Here is a 13,828-nt window from a genome sequence, read left to right on the forward strand (position 1 = left end):
GGAATAATGTCTGTTTACACTGTTTTAAAGTTCTCTGTTAGAGACATGCAGATAGTAGACACTTGAAAATGCCTCTTAATTATTTGACAATTGTTTTGTACAGTGTTTTACAATGTAAATCTGTCTATTTTCATATTTGGCAGGTGTTTATTTCCGAGGAAGCAACTATAAACAGCCTCGTCTGTTTTGTATTTTGTGTATTTTTAGTTGGCGACATGTCATTAATAGTCATCTGTTTTGGTCGGGATCCTCACTAGAATAGTGGGAACATATTGTCCAAAGGGATTTGGTGGAACTGTCCTTCGAAGTGACAGATTTTCACCCCACTGCAGACATATCTGTACATTGTATACTGATAGGTTAAAGGAAAGGGAAAGAAAGGCCTGTATTGCTGTGTTTTCATGGCTGATTATTTTGAGTCATGGAGAAACATTCCTAAAAAAATGGTAGTATTGGAAACCACAGGCTTTTATAATTTGACAGGGTTTCTATGTGACCTCTGTCTGTGACTGGGCTGTTGGGAAGAACCTTACTTTATTATTTTTTAGTTATTTAAAATGTAATTGAAGGTCAGAACTGTATTACCTACTCTTACTGTAGCTCAAGCAATCCGAATTTGGATGATGATAATGCTGAAATCGTCACCATTTACATCATCATAAGTTATGTTGTTATCTGTGTGTGGTTCCCTGGGCCATGTGAGCCAGTGTTTGGCAGCTCTGTGAGAGGGAGTGCTGTATTTGGACTTGGGGCCAAGGATTACCCCTCTACCATCCACTCTGTCCATTGAAGCTAGGGATATAGTGAGAGGTCGGAGAGATGGAAAGGGGAGGAGTGTGAGAAAAATATATAGTTTCACAGACTTACACGCCACCTTGCGTGCCAAATCTCTCTCGGTCATTATCAGATGATTGTGTTCTGTGAAGCACAGCAAGAGATGAGGAATGAGAGAGAGAAAGAGAAGTACACAGAGAGAGAGAGAGAGGGGAATTACAGAGAGAGAGAAGGACATAGAGAGAGAGAGAGAGAGGTATTACAGAGAGATAGAGGACACAGAGAGAGAGGGGAATGAGAGAGAGAAAGAGAAGTACACAGAGAGAGAGAGAGAGGGGAATTACAGAGAGAGAGAAGGACATAGAGAGAGAGAGAGAGAGAGAGAGAGAGGGGAATTACAGAGAGAAAGAGAAGGACATAGAGAGAGAGAGAGAGAGAGAGGAATTACAGAGAGAAAGAGAAGGACATAGAGAGAGAGAGAGAGAGAGAGAGAGAGGGGAATTACAGAGAGAAAGAGAAGGACATAGAGAGAGAGAGAGAGAGAGAGGGGTATTACAGAGAGATAGAGGACACAGAGAGAGAGGGGAATTACAGAGAGAAAGAGAAGGACATAGAGAGAGAGAGAGAGAGAGAGAGAGGGGAATTACAGAGAGAGTGAAGGACATAGAGAGAGAGAGAGAGAGAGAGAGAGAGAGGGGAATTACAGAGAGAAAGAGAAGGACATAGAGAGAGAGAGAGGGGAATTACAGAGAGAAAGAGAAGTACACAGAGAGAGAGAGAGAGAGAGAGAGAGAGAGAGGGGTATTACAGAGAGATAGAGGACACAGAGAGAGAGGGGAATGAGAGAGAGAAAGAGAAGGACATAGAGAGAGAGAGAGGGGAATTACAGAGAGAAAGAGAAGGACATAGAGAGAGAGAGAGAGAGAGAGAGAGAGGGGTATTACAGAGAGAAAGAGGACACAGAGAGAGAGGGGAATTACAGAGAGAGAGAAGGACATAGAGAGAGAGAGAGAGAGAGAGAGAGAGAGAGAGAGAGAGGGGAATTACAGAGAGAAAGAGAAGGACATAGAGAGAGAGAGAGAGAGGGGAATTACAGAGAGAAAGAGAAGTACACAGAGAGAGAGAGAGAGAGAGAGAGAGAGAGAGGGGTATTACAGAGAGATAGAGGACACAGAGAGAGAGGGGAATGAGAGAGAGAAAGAGAAGGACATAGAGAGAGAGAGAGGGGAATTACAGAGAGAAAGAGAAGGACATAGAGAGAGAGAGAGAGAGAGAGAGAGAGAGGGGTATTACAGAGAGAAAGAGAAGGACATAGAGAGAGAGGGGAATTACAGAGAGAAAGAGAAGGACATAGAGAGAGAGAGAGAGAGAGAGAGAGAGGGGAATTACAGAGAGAAAGAGAAGGACATAGAGAGAGAGAGAGAGAGGGTAATTACAGAGAGAAAGAGAAGGACATAGAGAGAGAGAGAGAGAGAGAGAGAGGGGAATTACAGAGAGAAAGAGAAGGACATAGAGAGAGAGAGAGAGAGGGGAATTACAGAGAGAAAGAGAAGTACACAGAGAGAGAGAGAGAGAGAGAGAGAGAGAGAGGGGTATTACAGAGAGATAGAGGACACAGAGAGAGAGGGGAATGAGAGAGAGAAAGAGAAGGACATAGAGAGAGAGAGAGGGGAATTACAGAGAGAAAGAGAAGTACATAGAGAGAGAGAGAGAGAGAGAGAGAGAGAGAAGGACAGAGAGAGAGAGAGAGAGAGAGAGAGAGAGGGGTATTACAGAGAGATAGAGGACACAGAGAGAGAGGGGAATTACAGAGAGAAAGAGAAGGACATAGAGAGAGAGGGGAATTACAGAGAGATAGAGGACACAGAGAGAGAGGGGAATTACAGAGAGAGAGAAGGACATAGAGAGAGAGGGGTATTACAGAGAGATAGAGGACACAGAGAGAGAGGGGAATTACAGAGAGAAAGAGAAGGACATAGAGAGAGAGGGGAATTACAGAGAGATAGAGGACACAGAGAGAGAGGGGAATTACAGAGAGAGAGAAGGACATAGAGAGAGAGAGAGAGAGAGAGAGAGAGGGGAATTACAGAGAGAAAGAGAAGGACATAGAGAGAGAGAGAGAGAGAGAGAGAGAGGGGTATTACAGAGAGATAGAGGACACAGAGAGATAGGGGAATTACAGAGAGAGAGAAGGACATAGAGAGAGAGAGAGAGAGAGAGAGAGAGAGAGGGGGGAATTACAGAGAGAAAGAGAAGTACACAGAGAGAGAGAGAGAGAGAGAGAGAGAGAGAGAGGGGTATTACAGAGAGAAAGAGAAGGACATAGAGAGAGAGAGAGAGAAGGACAGAGAGAGAGAGAGAGAGAGAGAGAGAGAGAGGGGTATTACAGAGAGATAGAGGACACAGAGAGAGAGGGGAATTACAGAGAGAAAGAGAAGGACATAGAGAGAGAGAGAGAGAGAGAGAGAGAGGGGAATTACAGAGAGAAAGAGAAGGACATAGAGAGAGAGAGAGAGAGAGAGAGAGAGGGGTATTACAGAGAGATAGAGGACACAGAGAGAGAGGGGAATTACAGAGAGAGAGAAGGACATAGAGAGAGAGAGAGAGAGAGAGAGAGAGAGGGGAATTACAGAGAGAAAGAGAAGGACATAGAGAGAGAGAGAGAGAAGGACAGAGAGAGAGAGAGAGAGAGAGAGAGAGAGAGGGGTATTACAGAGAGATAGAGGACACAGAGAGAGAGGGGAATTACAGAGAGAAAGAGAAGGACATAGAGAGAGAGAGAGAGAGAGAGAGAGAGGGGAATTACAGAGAGAAAGAGAAGGACATAGAGAGAGAGAGAGAGAGAGAGAGAGAGGGGTATTACAGAGAGATAGAGGACACAGAGAGAGAGGGGAATTACAGAGAGAGAGAAGGACATAGAGAGAGAGAGAGAGAGAGAGAGAGAGAGGGGAATTACAGAGAGAAAGAGAAGTACAGAGAGAGAGAGAGAGAGAGAGAGAGAGAGAGAGGGGTATTACAGAGAGATAGAGGACACAGAGAGAGAGGGGAATTACAGAGAGAGAGAAGGACATAGAGAGAGAGGGGAATTACAGAGAGATAGAGGACACAGAGAGAGAGGGGAATTACAGAGAGAGAGAAGGACATAGAGAGAGAGGGGAATTACAGAGAGATAGAGGACACAGAGAGAGAGGGGAATTACAGAGAGAGAGAAGGACATAGAGAGAGAGGGGAATTACAGAGAGATAGAGGACACAGAGAGAGAGGGGAATTACAGAGAGAGAGAAGGACAGAGAGAGAGAGAGAGGAATTAGAGAGAGAAAGAGAAGGACACAGGGAGAGAGAGGAGGAATTGCAGAGAGGAAGAGAATGCCACAGAGAGAGAGAGGAGTTACACAGAGAAAAGAAGTGCACACAGAGAGGAATTATATAGAGAAAGAGGACACAGAGAGAGAGGAGGAATGAGAGAAAGAGAGAGAGACAGGAATTACAGAGAGACAGAGAAGGACATATAGAGAGAGGAGGAATTACTGAGTGAAAGATAAGGACACAGAGAGAGAGGAGGAATGAGAGAGAGAAAGAGAAGGACACACAAAGAGAGGGGGGAGTTAGAGAGAGAGAGAGAGAGAGAGAGAGAGAGAGAGAGAGAGAGAGGAGGAGGAATTACAGAGCGCAAAAGCGTAAGCACAGAAAGAGATGGAAATTGAGTGAAAAAGAGGAACAGAGAGGAGAGAGAGGAGGGGAAAAATTACTCAAAATTAGCCAAAGTTATTATTGACCTCCGGGCGCTCTTCAGGTGTCATAAAGATGGCGGCGTAATGTTTGCCGGTGTCTCTCCTTCTCTTGTTTTGCCAAATATCTTTGGAAAAGTTAGCTGACGTTGACCGTCATCCTATTTCTCCTCAAATGACTAGTGTTGTTGGATCTCACATCTATATTAATTCCACGTGTGTCTGTATAAATGTCCAGTGTGTGTATTATTAGACTGAAAAGTGGCAGGTTGTAATCAGTTCCAGACCTTAGTGGTTCCATGATGAGCTGTCATCACTCTGTTCACACTGTGGTGGTCCTGATGGCATGAAGACAGAACACACTTAGTAGTGGAACAGAGAGACAGGGAGGGGAAACCAACCAGGAACTAACCAGGGTGCTGCTACCTTAGTAATAATGTAGAAGTTAATATCTGATCTGTTGTTAAGGTACTTTACTTATAACAAGACGAGCAGAGAGGAGTAGGACGAGAGAGAGAAGGGAATGGGCTGGCTGGAAGCATAAAGAGGTTTGTCCAGAACAAGGCCATACATTTGAAACTTAACGATTCAGTCTATTTTAAAAGACTGATTAAATAAGTCAAAAGTCAGCTGAGTGTTCTTAACCCCTCTTCCTGATTGTGACCATCAGATGACCCTGATCACAACGGCACACAGTATAGAGGGATGGATGGAGCGAGGGATGGAGAGAAGGATGGAGCGAGGGATGGAGAGAAGGATGGAGCGCGAGATGGAGAGAAGGATGGAGAGAGGGAGGGAGAGGGGATGGAGCAAGGGATGGAGAGAAGGATGGAGAGAGGGATGGAGAGAAGGATGGAGAGAAGGATGGAGAGGGGGATGGAGAGAAGGATGGAGAGAAGGATGGAGAGAAGGAGGGATAGGGGGATGGAGAGAGGGAGGGATAGGGGGATGGAGAGAATGATAGAGAGGGGGAGGGATAGGGGGATGGAGAGAGGGATGGAGAGAGTGATGGATAGGGGGATGGAGAGAGGGATGGAGAGAGGGAGAGGGGGATGGAGAGAAGGATAGAGAGAGGGAGGAATAGGGGGATGAAGAGAAGGATAGCGAGAGGGAGGGATAGGGGATGGAGAGAGGGATGGAGAGAAGGATGGAGAGGGGGATGGAGAAGGATGGAGAGAGGGAGAGGGGGATGGAAAGAAGGATAGAGAGAGGGAAGGATAGGGGGATGGAGAGAGGGATGGAGCGAGGGATGGAGAGGGGGATGGAGAGAAGGATGGAGAGAGGGATGGAGAGGGGAATGGAGCGAGGGATGGAGAGGGGGATGGAGAGAAGGATGGAGAGAGGGATGGAGAGGGGGATGGAGCGAGGGATGGAGAGGGGGATGGAGCAAGGGAGGGAAAAACATCCAATTAGAGGGAATAAGGCCCAGTGCCAATGCACATGATTGTATGTTTGAGTGTGTGTGTGTATTTGTGTTTGTGAGTGTGTGTCCAGACCACTGTGTTGGCATGTGCCATTATAATGACGTCATCTTTCCTAAGACCTGAGGACAGATGTTAACTCCCAGAGCTAGCCACCAGGTTAGGTACATTTGGAGACACACAGGTTCCACTCAGACTCATCAGCCGAGCCCAGAGAGATTAGACCCGACTAGCTGTATGACGAGATGTCCAGTGTTTTAAACAGGTGCACAAGTCCATTCCTCTAGGGTAGGCTTGATGGTTATTATTTGTTGTTCTCTGTATTCGGTCGTTGAACAGGTCCAGCTGACACTGTAAGCAGAGCCCAGGCCAAAGTGGTGAACGATGAGACCGGTAAACATGCTTCAGTTAATAGTCTATTGATCCGATGGGACGAGAGCTAGAAGTTCACACACTGTTGTTGTCATATTTCAATTGCCATGGCTTCATGTAGGCTGTCAGAAACGTTCAGAGATAAAGGCTTCTATAACTTTATGTCACTGAAAATGGTTTTGAAATCAGATTGACATTGTAAAAAAACAAATGAGAAGAGAGAAACGGACTGACGGCCATAGAGAGAGCGAGCGAGAGAGGGGGAAGGAGAGCAGGAATAAGCGAGAGATAAAACGGGAGGGAGCTGAAAGAGAGGGCCATGTGACATGGAGAGGGCACCATTTTGTGGCCTGGTTTCAGACCCACGCTGATCAATGACCCTATTGATCCTGCATATTTGGCTTGTCACACTCACATCACAGCCAAGAAACTCAGGCCAGGCCAGCAGTCATAGTTTTAAACAGACAACATATATCACACTCAAGTCACCACTAAACTCAGCAAAAAAAGAAATGTTCTCTCACTGTCAACTGTGTTTATTTTCAGCAAACTTAACATGTGTACATATTTGTATGAACATAACAAGATTCAACAACTGAGACATAAACTGAACAAGTTCCACAGACATGTCCACAGACAGATGTAGTCTATCACAGCGCCATCTGTTTTGTCACCAAAGCCCATATACTACTCACCACTGCGACCTGTATGCTCTTGTCGGCTGGCCCTCGCTTCATATTCATCGCCAAACTCACTGGCTCCAGGTCATCTATAAGTCTTTGCTAGGTAAATTCCCCCCTTATCTCAGCTCACTGGTCACCATAGCAGCACCCACCCGTAGCACACGCTCCAGCAGGTATATTTCAATGGTCATCCCCAAAGCCAATTCCTTATTTGGCCGCCTTTCCTTCCAGTTCTCTGCTGCCAATGACTGGAACGAATTGCTTAAATGTTATGTTATGTTATGTTAAGTTAAGTTATTTTTTTCTCCTTTGCACCCCAGTATCTCTACTTGCACATTCATTTTCTGCACATCTATCACTCCAGTGTTTAAATTGCTAAATTGTCATTAATTCGCCACTATGGCCTATTTAAATAAAGGGGAAATATATATATATATATATATGACTAACAGAAATTGAATAATGTGTCCCTTAACAAAGGGGGGGGTCAAAATCAAAAGTAACAGTCAGCATCTGGTGTGGCCACCAGCTGCATTAAGTACTGCAGTGCATCTCCTCCTCATGGACTGCACCAGATTTGCCAGTTCTTGCTGTGAGAAGATACCCCACTCTTCCACCAAGGCACCTGCAAGTTCCCGGGCATTTCTGGGGGGAATGGCCCTAGCTCTCACCCTCCGATCCAACAGGACCCAGACGTGCTCAATGGTTTTGAGATCCGGGCTCTTCACGGGCCATGGCAGAACACTGACATTCCTGTCCTGCAGGAAATCACGCACAGAACGAGCAGTATGGCTGGTGGCATTGTCATGCTGGAGGGTCACGTCAGGATGAGCCTGCAGGAAGGCTACCACATAAGGGAGGAGGATATCGTCCCTGTAAAGCACAGTGTTGAGATTGCCTGCAATGACAACAAGCTCAGTCCGATGATGCTGTGACACACCGCCCCAGACCATGACGGACCCTCCACCTCCAAATCGATCCCGCTCCAGAGTACAGGCCTTGGTGTAATGCGAATCCGACCATCACCCCTAGTGAGACAAAACCGCAACTCGTCAGTGAAGAGCACATTTTGCCAGTCCTGTCTGGTCCAGCGACGGTGGGTTTGTGCCCATGGCGACGTTGTTGCCGGTGATGTCTGGTGAGATCCTGCCTTACAACAGGCCTACAAGTCCTCGGTCCAGCCTCTCTCAGCCTATTGAGGACAGTCTGAGCACTGATGGAGGGATTGTGCATTCCTGGTGTAACTCGGGAAGTTATTGTTGCCATCCTGTACCTGTCCCGGAGGTGTGATGTTTGAATGTACCGATCCTGTGCAGGTGTTGTTACACGTGGTCTGCCACTGCGAGGACGATCAACTGTCTGTACTGTCTCCCTGTAGCGCTGTCTTAGGCGTCTCACAGCACGGACATTGCAATTTATTGCCCTGGCTACATCTGCAGTCCTCATGCCTCCTTGCAGCATGCCTAAGGCACAGTCATGCAGGCAGGCAGGGACCCGGGGCATCTATCTTTTGGTGTTTTTCAGAGTCAGTAGAAAGGCCTCTTTAGTGTCCTAAGTGTTCATAACTGTGACCTTAATTGCCTACCGTCTGTAAGCTGTGTTAGTGTCTTAATGACCGTTCCACAGGTGCATGTTCATTAATTGTTTTTGGTTCATTGAACAAGCATGGAAAACAGTGTTTAAACCCTTTACAATGAAGATCTGTGAAGTTATTTGGATTTTTACGAATTATCTTTGAAAGACAGGGTCCTGAAAAAGGGCAGTTTCTTTTTTTGCTGAGTTCATACTCCCCAAAGTGCCTATTACTAACACACTGAATAGAAAGCATTTAGAGCTATACCTGAAGGTGTCTGTCCTGTATCAGTATGGCTTTCCACAGTCAATCAGTCAGTCAACTGGGGGCTTGTAGGGAGAGGTCAGGATTTCAGGTCTCCATGACTGGTTCAGTCTGTCAACAATGTGACTTGATGATCCAACTCAGTGGGCGGAGCTTTCTTTCAACTTTGATTCTCGGAAGTGTCCTGTGTGTCATCGTGAAAGTAGTTTTTGTTTTAGAAGGAGAGAGAGAAGAGAAAGGAAGTTTATCCTGTGGCTTACTGAATGACATTGAAATCATATTCACAGGGAACCTTAATCTGGATACATAACACCTTAATATGGGAAGATAATCTGTCTGTGTAGAGAGAGGAGGGAGGGAGGGGGAGAGTGGATGGAGAGAAAGTGAGAAAGTCACAGGATAAACTTCCCTTGTTTATCTCTCTCTCTCTCTCTCTCTCTCTCTCTCTCTCTTTATATCTGGACAGGGCATATGTGATCAGATTAGGGTCATCCAATATGACAGTTTTCCACAGGGCAACTGATGACACACTGTAACCTCCACACATCTCTAGTGCATTATCATATCAGGCAACTCTGCGTATCTGACACTGTCCAGGAGTCGTGGGAACCGACAACTTCAGAAGAGCACTTTTCCCAGATAACCCGGGCATGGCCACTCACACGGGGGACATTTGAAGCATTTGCCACCTCACCACGATAAGAGTTGTCCCTCTCTCTCTCACACAAACACACACTGTTTTATCTGGACCAAAAAGGGGCGGGACAGGGGGCCTGGTCTGCCTATCGGCGTGGCTGAATTTTAGAGAAAAATTGTTCAGTTTTAAAGCTGATTTCCAGATTTTTTTGTTGCCATGGCTAATGCTGTTTATTTGTTTATTGATTGATTGATTTTGTGTGTGTGTGGGGGGGGGGGGGGGGGGGTAGATCAGCTTTAATATGGCAGATAGATTGTGGCTTCTATCAATGTAATTGTCTGCATAATTTCCAGTCATTGTAAAATATATTTTCCTTCTTTATTGTTTTCCTCTAACCCTACCAGCCCTCCCCCATTTGGAATAAACTAATGGACAACAATACTTAGGCTTCTACTTCCAGCTTATACATACTATATAGTTTTTACAGACACAGGATATTTTACATTAGTTATCTATTTTTTATTTTAATTTTTGTCCTACTCTTCAGCTACCGTATGTTCTTTATCTCAAACATAATAACAAAATGAACACTGCCAAATTCATTGTTTTCGGGATTTTCAATTCTCAATTTTCACCGACTGTCTTTTATTTGGGTAATTGTTAGTTCTCTAAGATAGTATTATATGAAAAATATATAGGTCCATTATATTTTCTGTACTTTATATTTGTTTTTTTCCAAACCCTGAATATTAAGTTCTTTAAAAAAAAGACTTAGACAGCCCGAAAAAAAATGCTTAGGTGGCCCTCCCAATGATTTAAATGGAGGAAAAATCACACGCTAATGTAGTCAGTATGGGGTAGTGTAATCAGGATGGGGTAGTGTTGTCAGGATGGGGTAGTGTAGTCAGGATGGGGTAGTGTAATCAGGATGGGGTAGTGTTGTCAGGATGGGGTAGTGTTGTCAGGATGGGGTAGTGTAATCAGGATGGGGTAGTGTTGTCAGGATGGGGTAGTGTTGTCAGGATGGGGTAGTGTAGTCAGGATGGGGTAGTGTTGTCAGGATGGGGTAGTGTAGTCAGGATGGGGTAGTGTAGTCAGGATGGGGTAGTGTAATCAGGATGGGGTAGTGTAGTCAGTATGGGGTAGTGTAATCAGGATGGGGTAGTGTTGTCAGGATGGGGTAGTGTAGTCAGGATGGGGTAGTGTAATCAGGATGTGGTAGTGTTGTCAGGATGGGGTAGTGTAGTCAGAATGGGGTAGTGTAATCAGGATGGGGTAGTGTTGTCAGGATGGGGTAGTGTAGTCAGGATGGGTTAGTGTAGTCAGGATGGGGTAGTGTAGTCAGGATGGGGTAGTGTAGTCAGGATGGGGTAGTGTTGTCAGGATGGGGTAGTGTAGTCAGGATGGGGTAGTGTAATCAGGATGGGGTAGTGTTGTCAGGATGGGGTAGTGTTGTCAGGATGGGGTAGTGTAGTCAGGATGGGGTAGTGTAATCAGGATGGGGTAGTGTAGTCAGGATGGGGTAGTGTAATCAGGATGGGGTAGTGTTGTCAGGATGGGGTAGTGTAATCAGGATGGGGTAGTGTTGTCAGGATGGGGTAGTGTAGTCAGGATGGGGTAGTGTAATCAGGATGGGGTAGTGTTGTCAGGATGGGGTAGTGTAGTCAGGATGGGGTAGTGTTGTCAGGATGGGGTAGTGTAGTCAGGATGGGGTAGTGTAGTCAGGATGGGGTAGTGTTGTCAGGATGAGGTAGTGTAGTCAGGATGGGGTAGTGTAGTCAGAGTGGGGTAGTGTAATCAGGATGGGGTAGTGTAGTCAGGATGGGGTAGTGTAGTCAGGATGGGGTAGTGTAGTCAGGATGGGTAGTGTAGTCAGTATGGGGTAGTGTAATCAGGATGGGGTAGTGTTGTCAGGATGGGGTAGTGTAGTCAGGATGGGGTAGTGTAGTCAGGATGGGGTAGTGTAGTCAGGATGGGTAGTGTAGTCAGTATGGGGTAGTGTAGTCAAGATGGGTAGTGTAGTCAGGATGGGGTAGTGTAGTCAGTATGGGGTAGTGTAGTCAGTATGGGGTAGTGTAGTCAGGATGGGGTAGTGTAATCAGGATGGGGTAGTGTAGTCAGGATGGGTAGTGTAGTCAGTATGGGTAGTGTAGTCAGTATGGGGTAGTGTAGTCAGTATGGGGTAGTGTAGTCAGGATGGGTAGTGTAGTCAGTATGGGGTAGTGTAGTCAGTATGGGGTAGTGTAATCAGGATGGGGTAGTGTAGTCAGGATGGGTAGTGTAGTCAGTATGGGGTAGTGTAGTCAGTATTGGGTAGTGTAATCAGGATGTGGTAGTGTAGTCAGGATGGGGTAGTGTAATCAGGATGGGGTAGTGTAGTCAGGATGGGGTAGTGTAGTCAGGATGGGTAGTGTAGTCAGTATGGGGTAGTGTAGTCAGTATGGGGTAGTGTAATCAGGATGGGGTAGTGTAGTCAGGATGTGTAGTGTAGTCAGTATGGGGTAGTGTAGTCAGTATGGGGTAGTGTAATCAGGATGGGGTAGTGTTGTCAGGGTGGGGTAGTGTTGTCAGGATGGGGTAGTGTTGTCAGTATGGGGTAGTGTTGTCAGGATGGGGTAGTGTAGTCAGATTGGGGTAGTGTAGTCAGGATGGGTAGTGTAGTCAGATTGGGGTAGTGTAGTCAGATTGGGGTAGTGTAGTCAGTACAGGGTAGTGTAATCAGGACAGGGTAGTGTAGTCAGGACAGCGTATTGCAGTCAGATTGGGGTAGTGTAGTCAGGACAGGGTAGTGTAGTAAGATTGGGGTAGTGTTGTCAGGGCAGGGTAGTGTAGTCAGGTCAGGCTAGTGTAGTCAGGACAGGGTAGTGTAGTCAGATTGGGGTAGTGTAAAGGGTCAGGGGGAGAGTCCTCCTTCCAGTGTACCCCTGGTTCTTAAACTATTTGATCCCAAAGCCTGTCAACATTATTTGTAACCCCCCCAAGCATAGATCTAGCACCATCTTGTACAGGACTGTGATTGTTTAGGACCAGGGAAGTAGTGGAGGGTAAATACACGTAACTGCTGTTTACAAACCTTTTTATTTGTGAAATAGATTAAATGTTTTTTATTTTGTTAATTAGCGTTTACCCAATTACTATTGCATTCCCAGTGTTGATCAACGCTCAGAACGGTTATATTCTCTTAGTTTTTATCACTCCTGCCTCTGTTATGTTCGCCTGCCCCTCCCGGATTTGCCTTGTTAGCTGTACATACACCACTCTCTCAAATGGCTAACTCCGCCCTCTCGTGAGTCGCGGCACAGGCCAAGGGCCAGTGAGACGTGACATGAACTACCCCAGCTCGGAGTACTACCATACCCCGTTCAAAGGGACTTACATCTTTTGTCTTGCACATTCACCCTCTGAATGACACACATACGCAATCTATGTCTCAATTGTCTCAAGTCTTAAAAATCATTCTTTAACCTGTGTCCTCACCTTCTACACTGAGTGAAGTGTATTTAATAGGTGACATTAGTAAGGGATCATATATTTTACCTGGATTCACCTGGTCAGTCTGTCATGGAAAGAGCAGATGTTGTTAATGTTTTGTCCACTCAGTGTAGATATGTCAGTCAGGTGGCTAGCTGCCGGCAGAGACCTCTATTCGTATTGCAGTAACGTTAAAGGGCTCGGCTCTGGCTAGTGTTAGCCAGCCAGCTAGCTAGTTGGCTTGAAGGATGAAGTAAGAAGCTAATGTTAAATGGAGCCTGACCTCAGCAGGCTACTAAGTTCTCATCATAAACCTGCTTTACAGAGAGTACTGGTGAGACAGACGGTGGTGAGGCTGAGGCAGGCTGTGATGCATGGAGGAGGAGGCAGAGGAGACAGAGAGAGAAAGGTTAGTACAGTGGTTCCCATACTAGAGATCAGAGCCCCATGTGGGGTCCACTCAGAAAATCTGTGCTATTCTTATCAAACAAATGGAAATACTTAAAGAAGATATGTTTCATTATGAACATCTCCCCATGGTCTACCTTCCCTATTGGCCTACAAATACAATCAACATGCTAATAATAGGATATGTTATGGGAACACACCCCCCTTTTAAGGAAAATGTATTTTTGAAGTTTGATAAGATTTAGATATCCATAGACAAACAACATTTTGAACAGATATCAGTGTCTAGAATACATTTTTTGTTTGTTACTTGCTTTTCAAAGAGATGCACACATTTTGTGCTCTTGTAGGAAGCAACCACTCCCCCGTTGCTGACTATAAACTAGCTATAATTGGGCTAATAACTCACTAGCAAAGAATAGGAACAGATGTACACAACTGGCTACATGCACATCCATATATGGCAATCGTCTATTTGCATATAGGGATACTGCAGC

The 13,828-nt window shown here is 45.6% G+C and overlaps 1 protein-coding gene across 4 annotated transcripts in view; it reads left to right on the forward strand.

Annotated features, from left to right (window-relative positions):
• Positions 1-13,828, forward strand: part of LOC110536604 (inward rectifier potassium channel 2-like) — a 39,319-nt gene that overhangs the window by 459 nt on the left and 25,032 nt on the right. For 3 of the 4 annotated variants that reach the window (XM_036940334.1, XM_036940340.1, XM_036940346.1), the window contains exon 2: positions 13,249-13,332. The exons of the other annotated variant lie outside the window; for it this stretch is intronic. The gene's annotated coding sequence lies outside the window, so the exon portion shown is untranslated. The remainder of the gene's footprint in view (positions 1-13,248; positions 13,333-13,828) is intronic. 4 annotated transcript variants of the gene reach the window in all.

This window comes from Oncorhynchus mykiss, chromosome 2 (assembly GCF_013265735.2).
Source record: "Oncorhynchus mykiss isolate Arlee chromosome 2, USDA_OmykA_1.1, whole genome shotgun sequence".
NCBI classification, from domain to species: domain Eukaryota; kingdom Metazoa; phylum Chordata; class Actinopteri; order Salmoniformes; family Salmonidae; genus Oncorhynchus; species Oncorhynchus mykiss.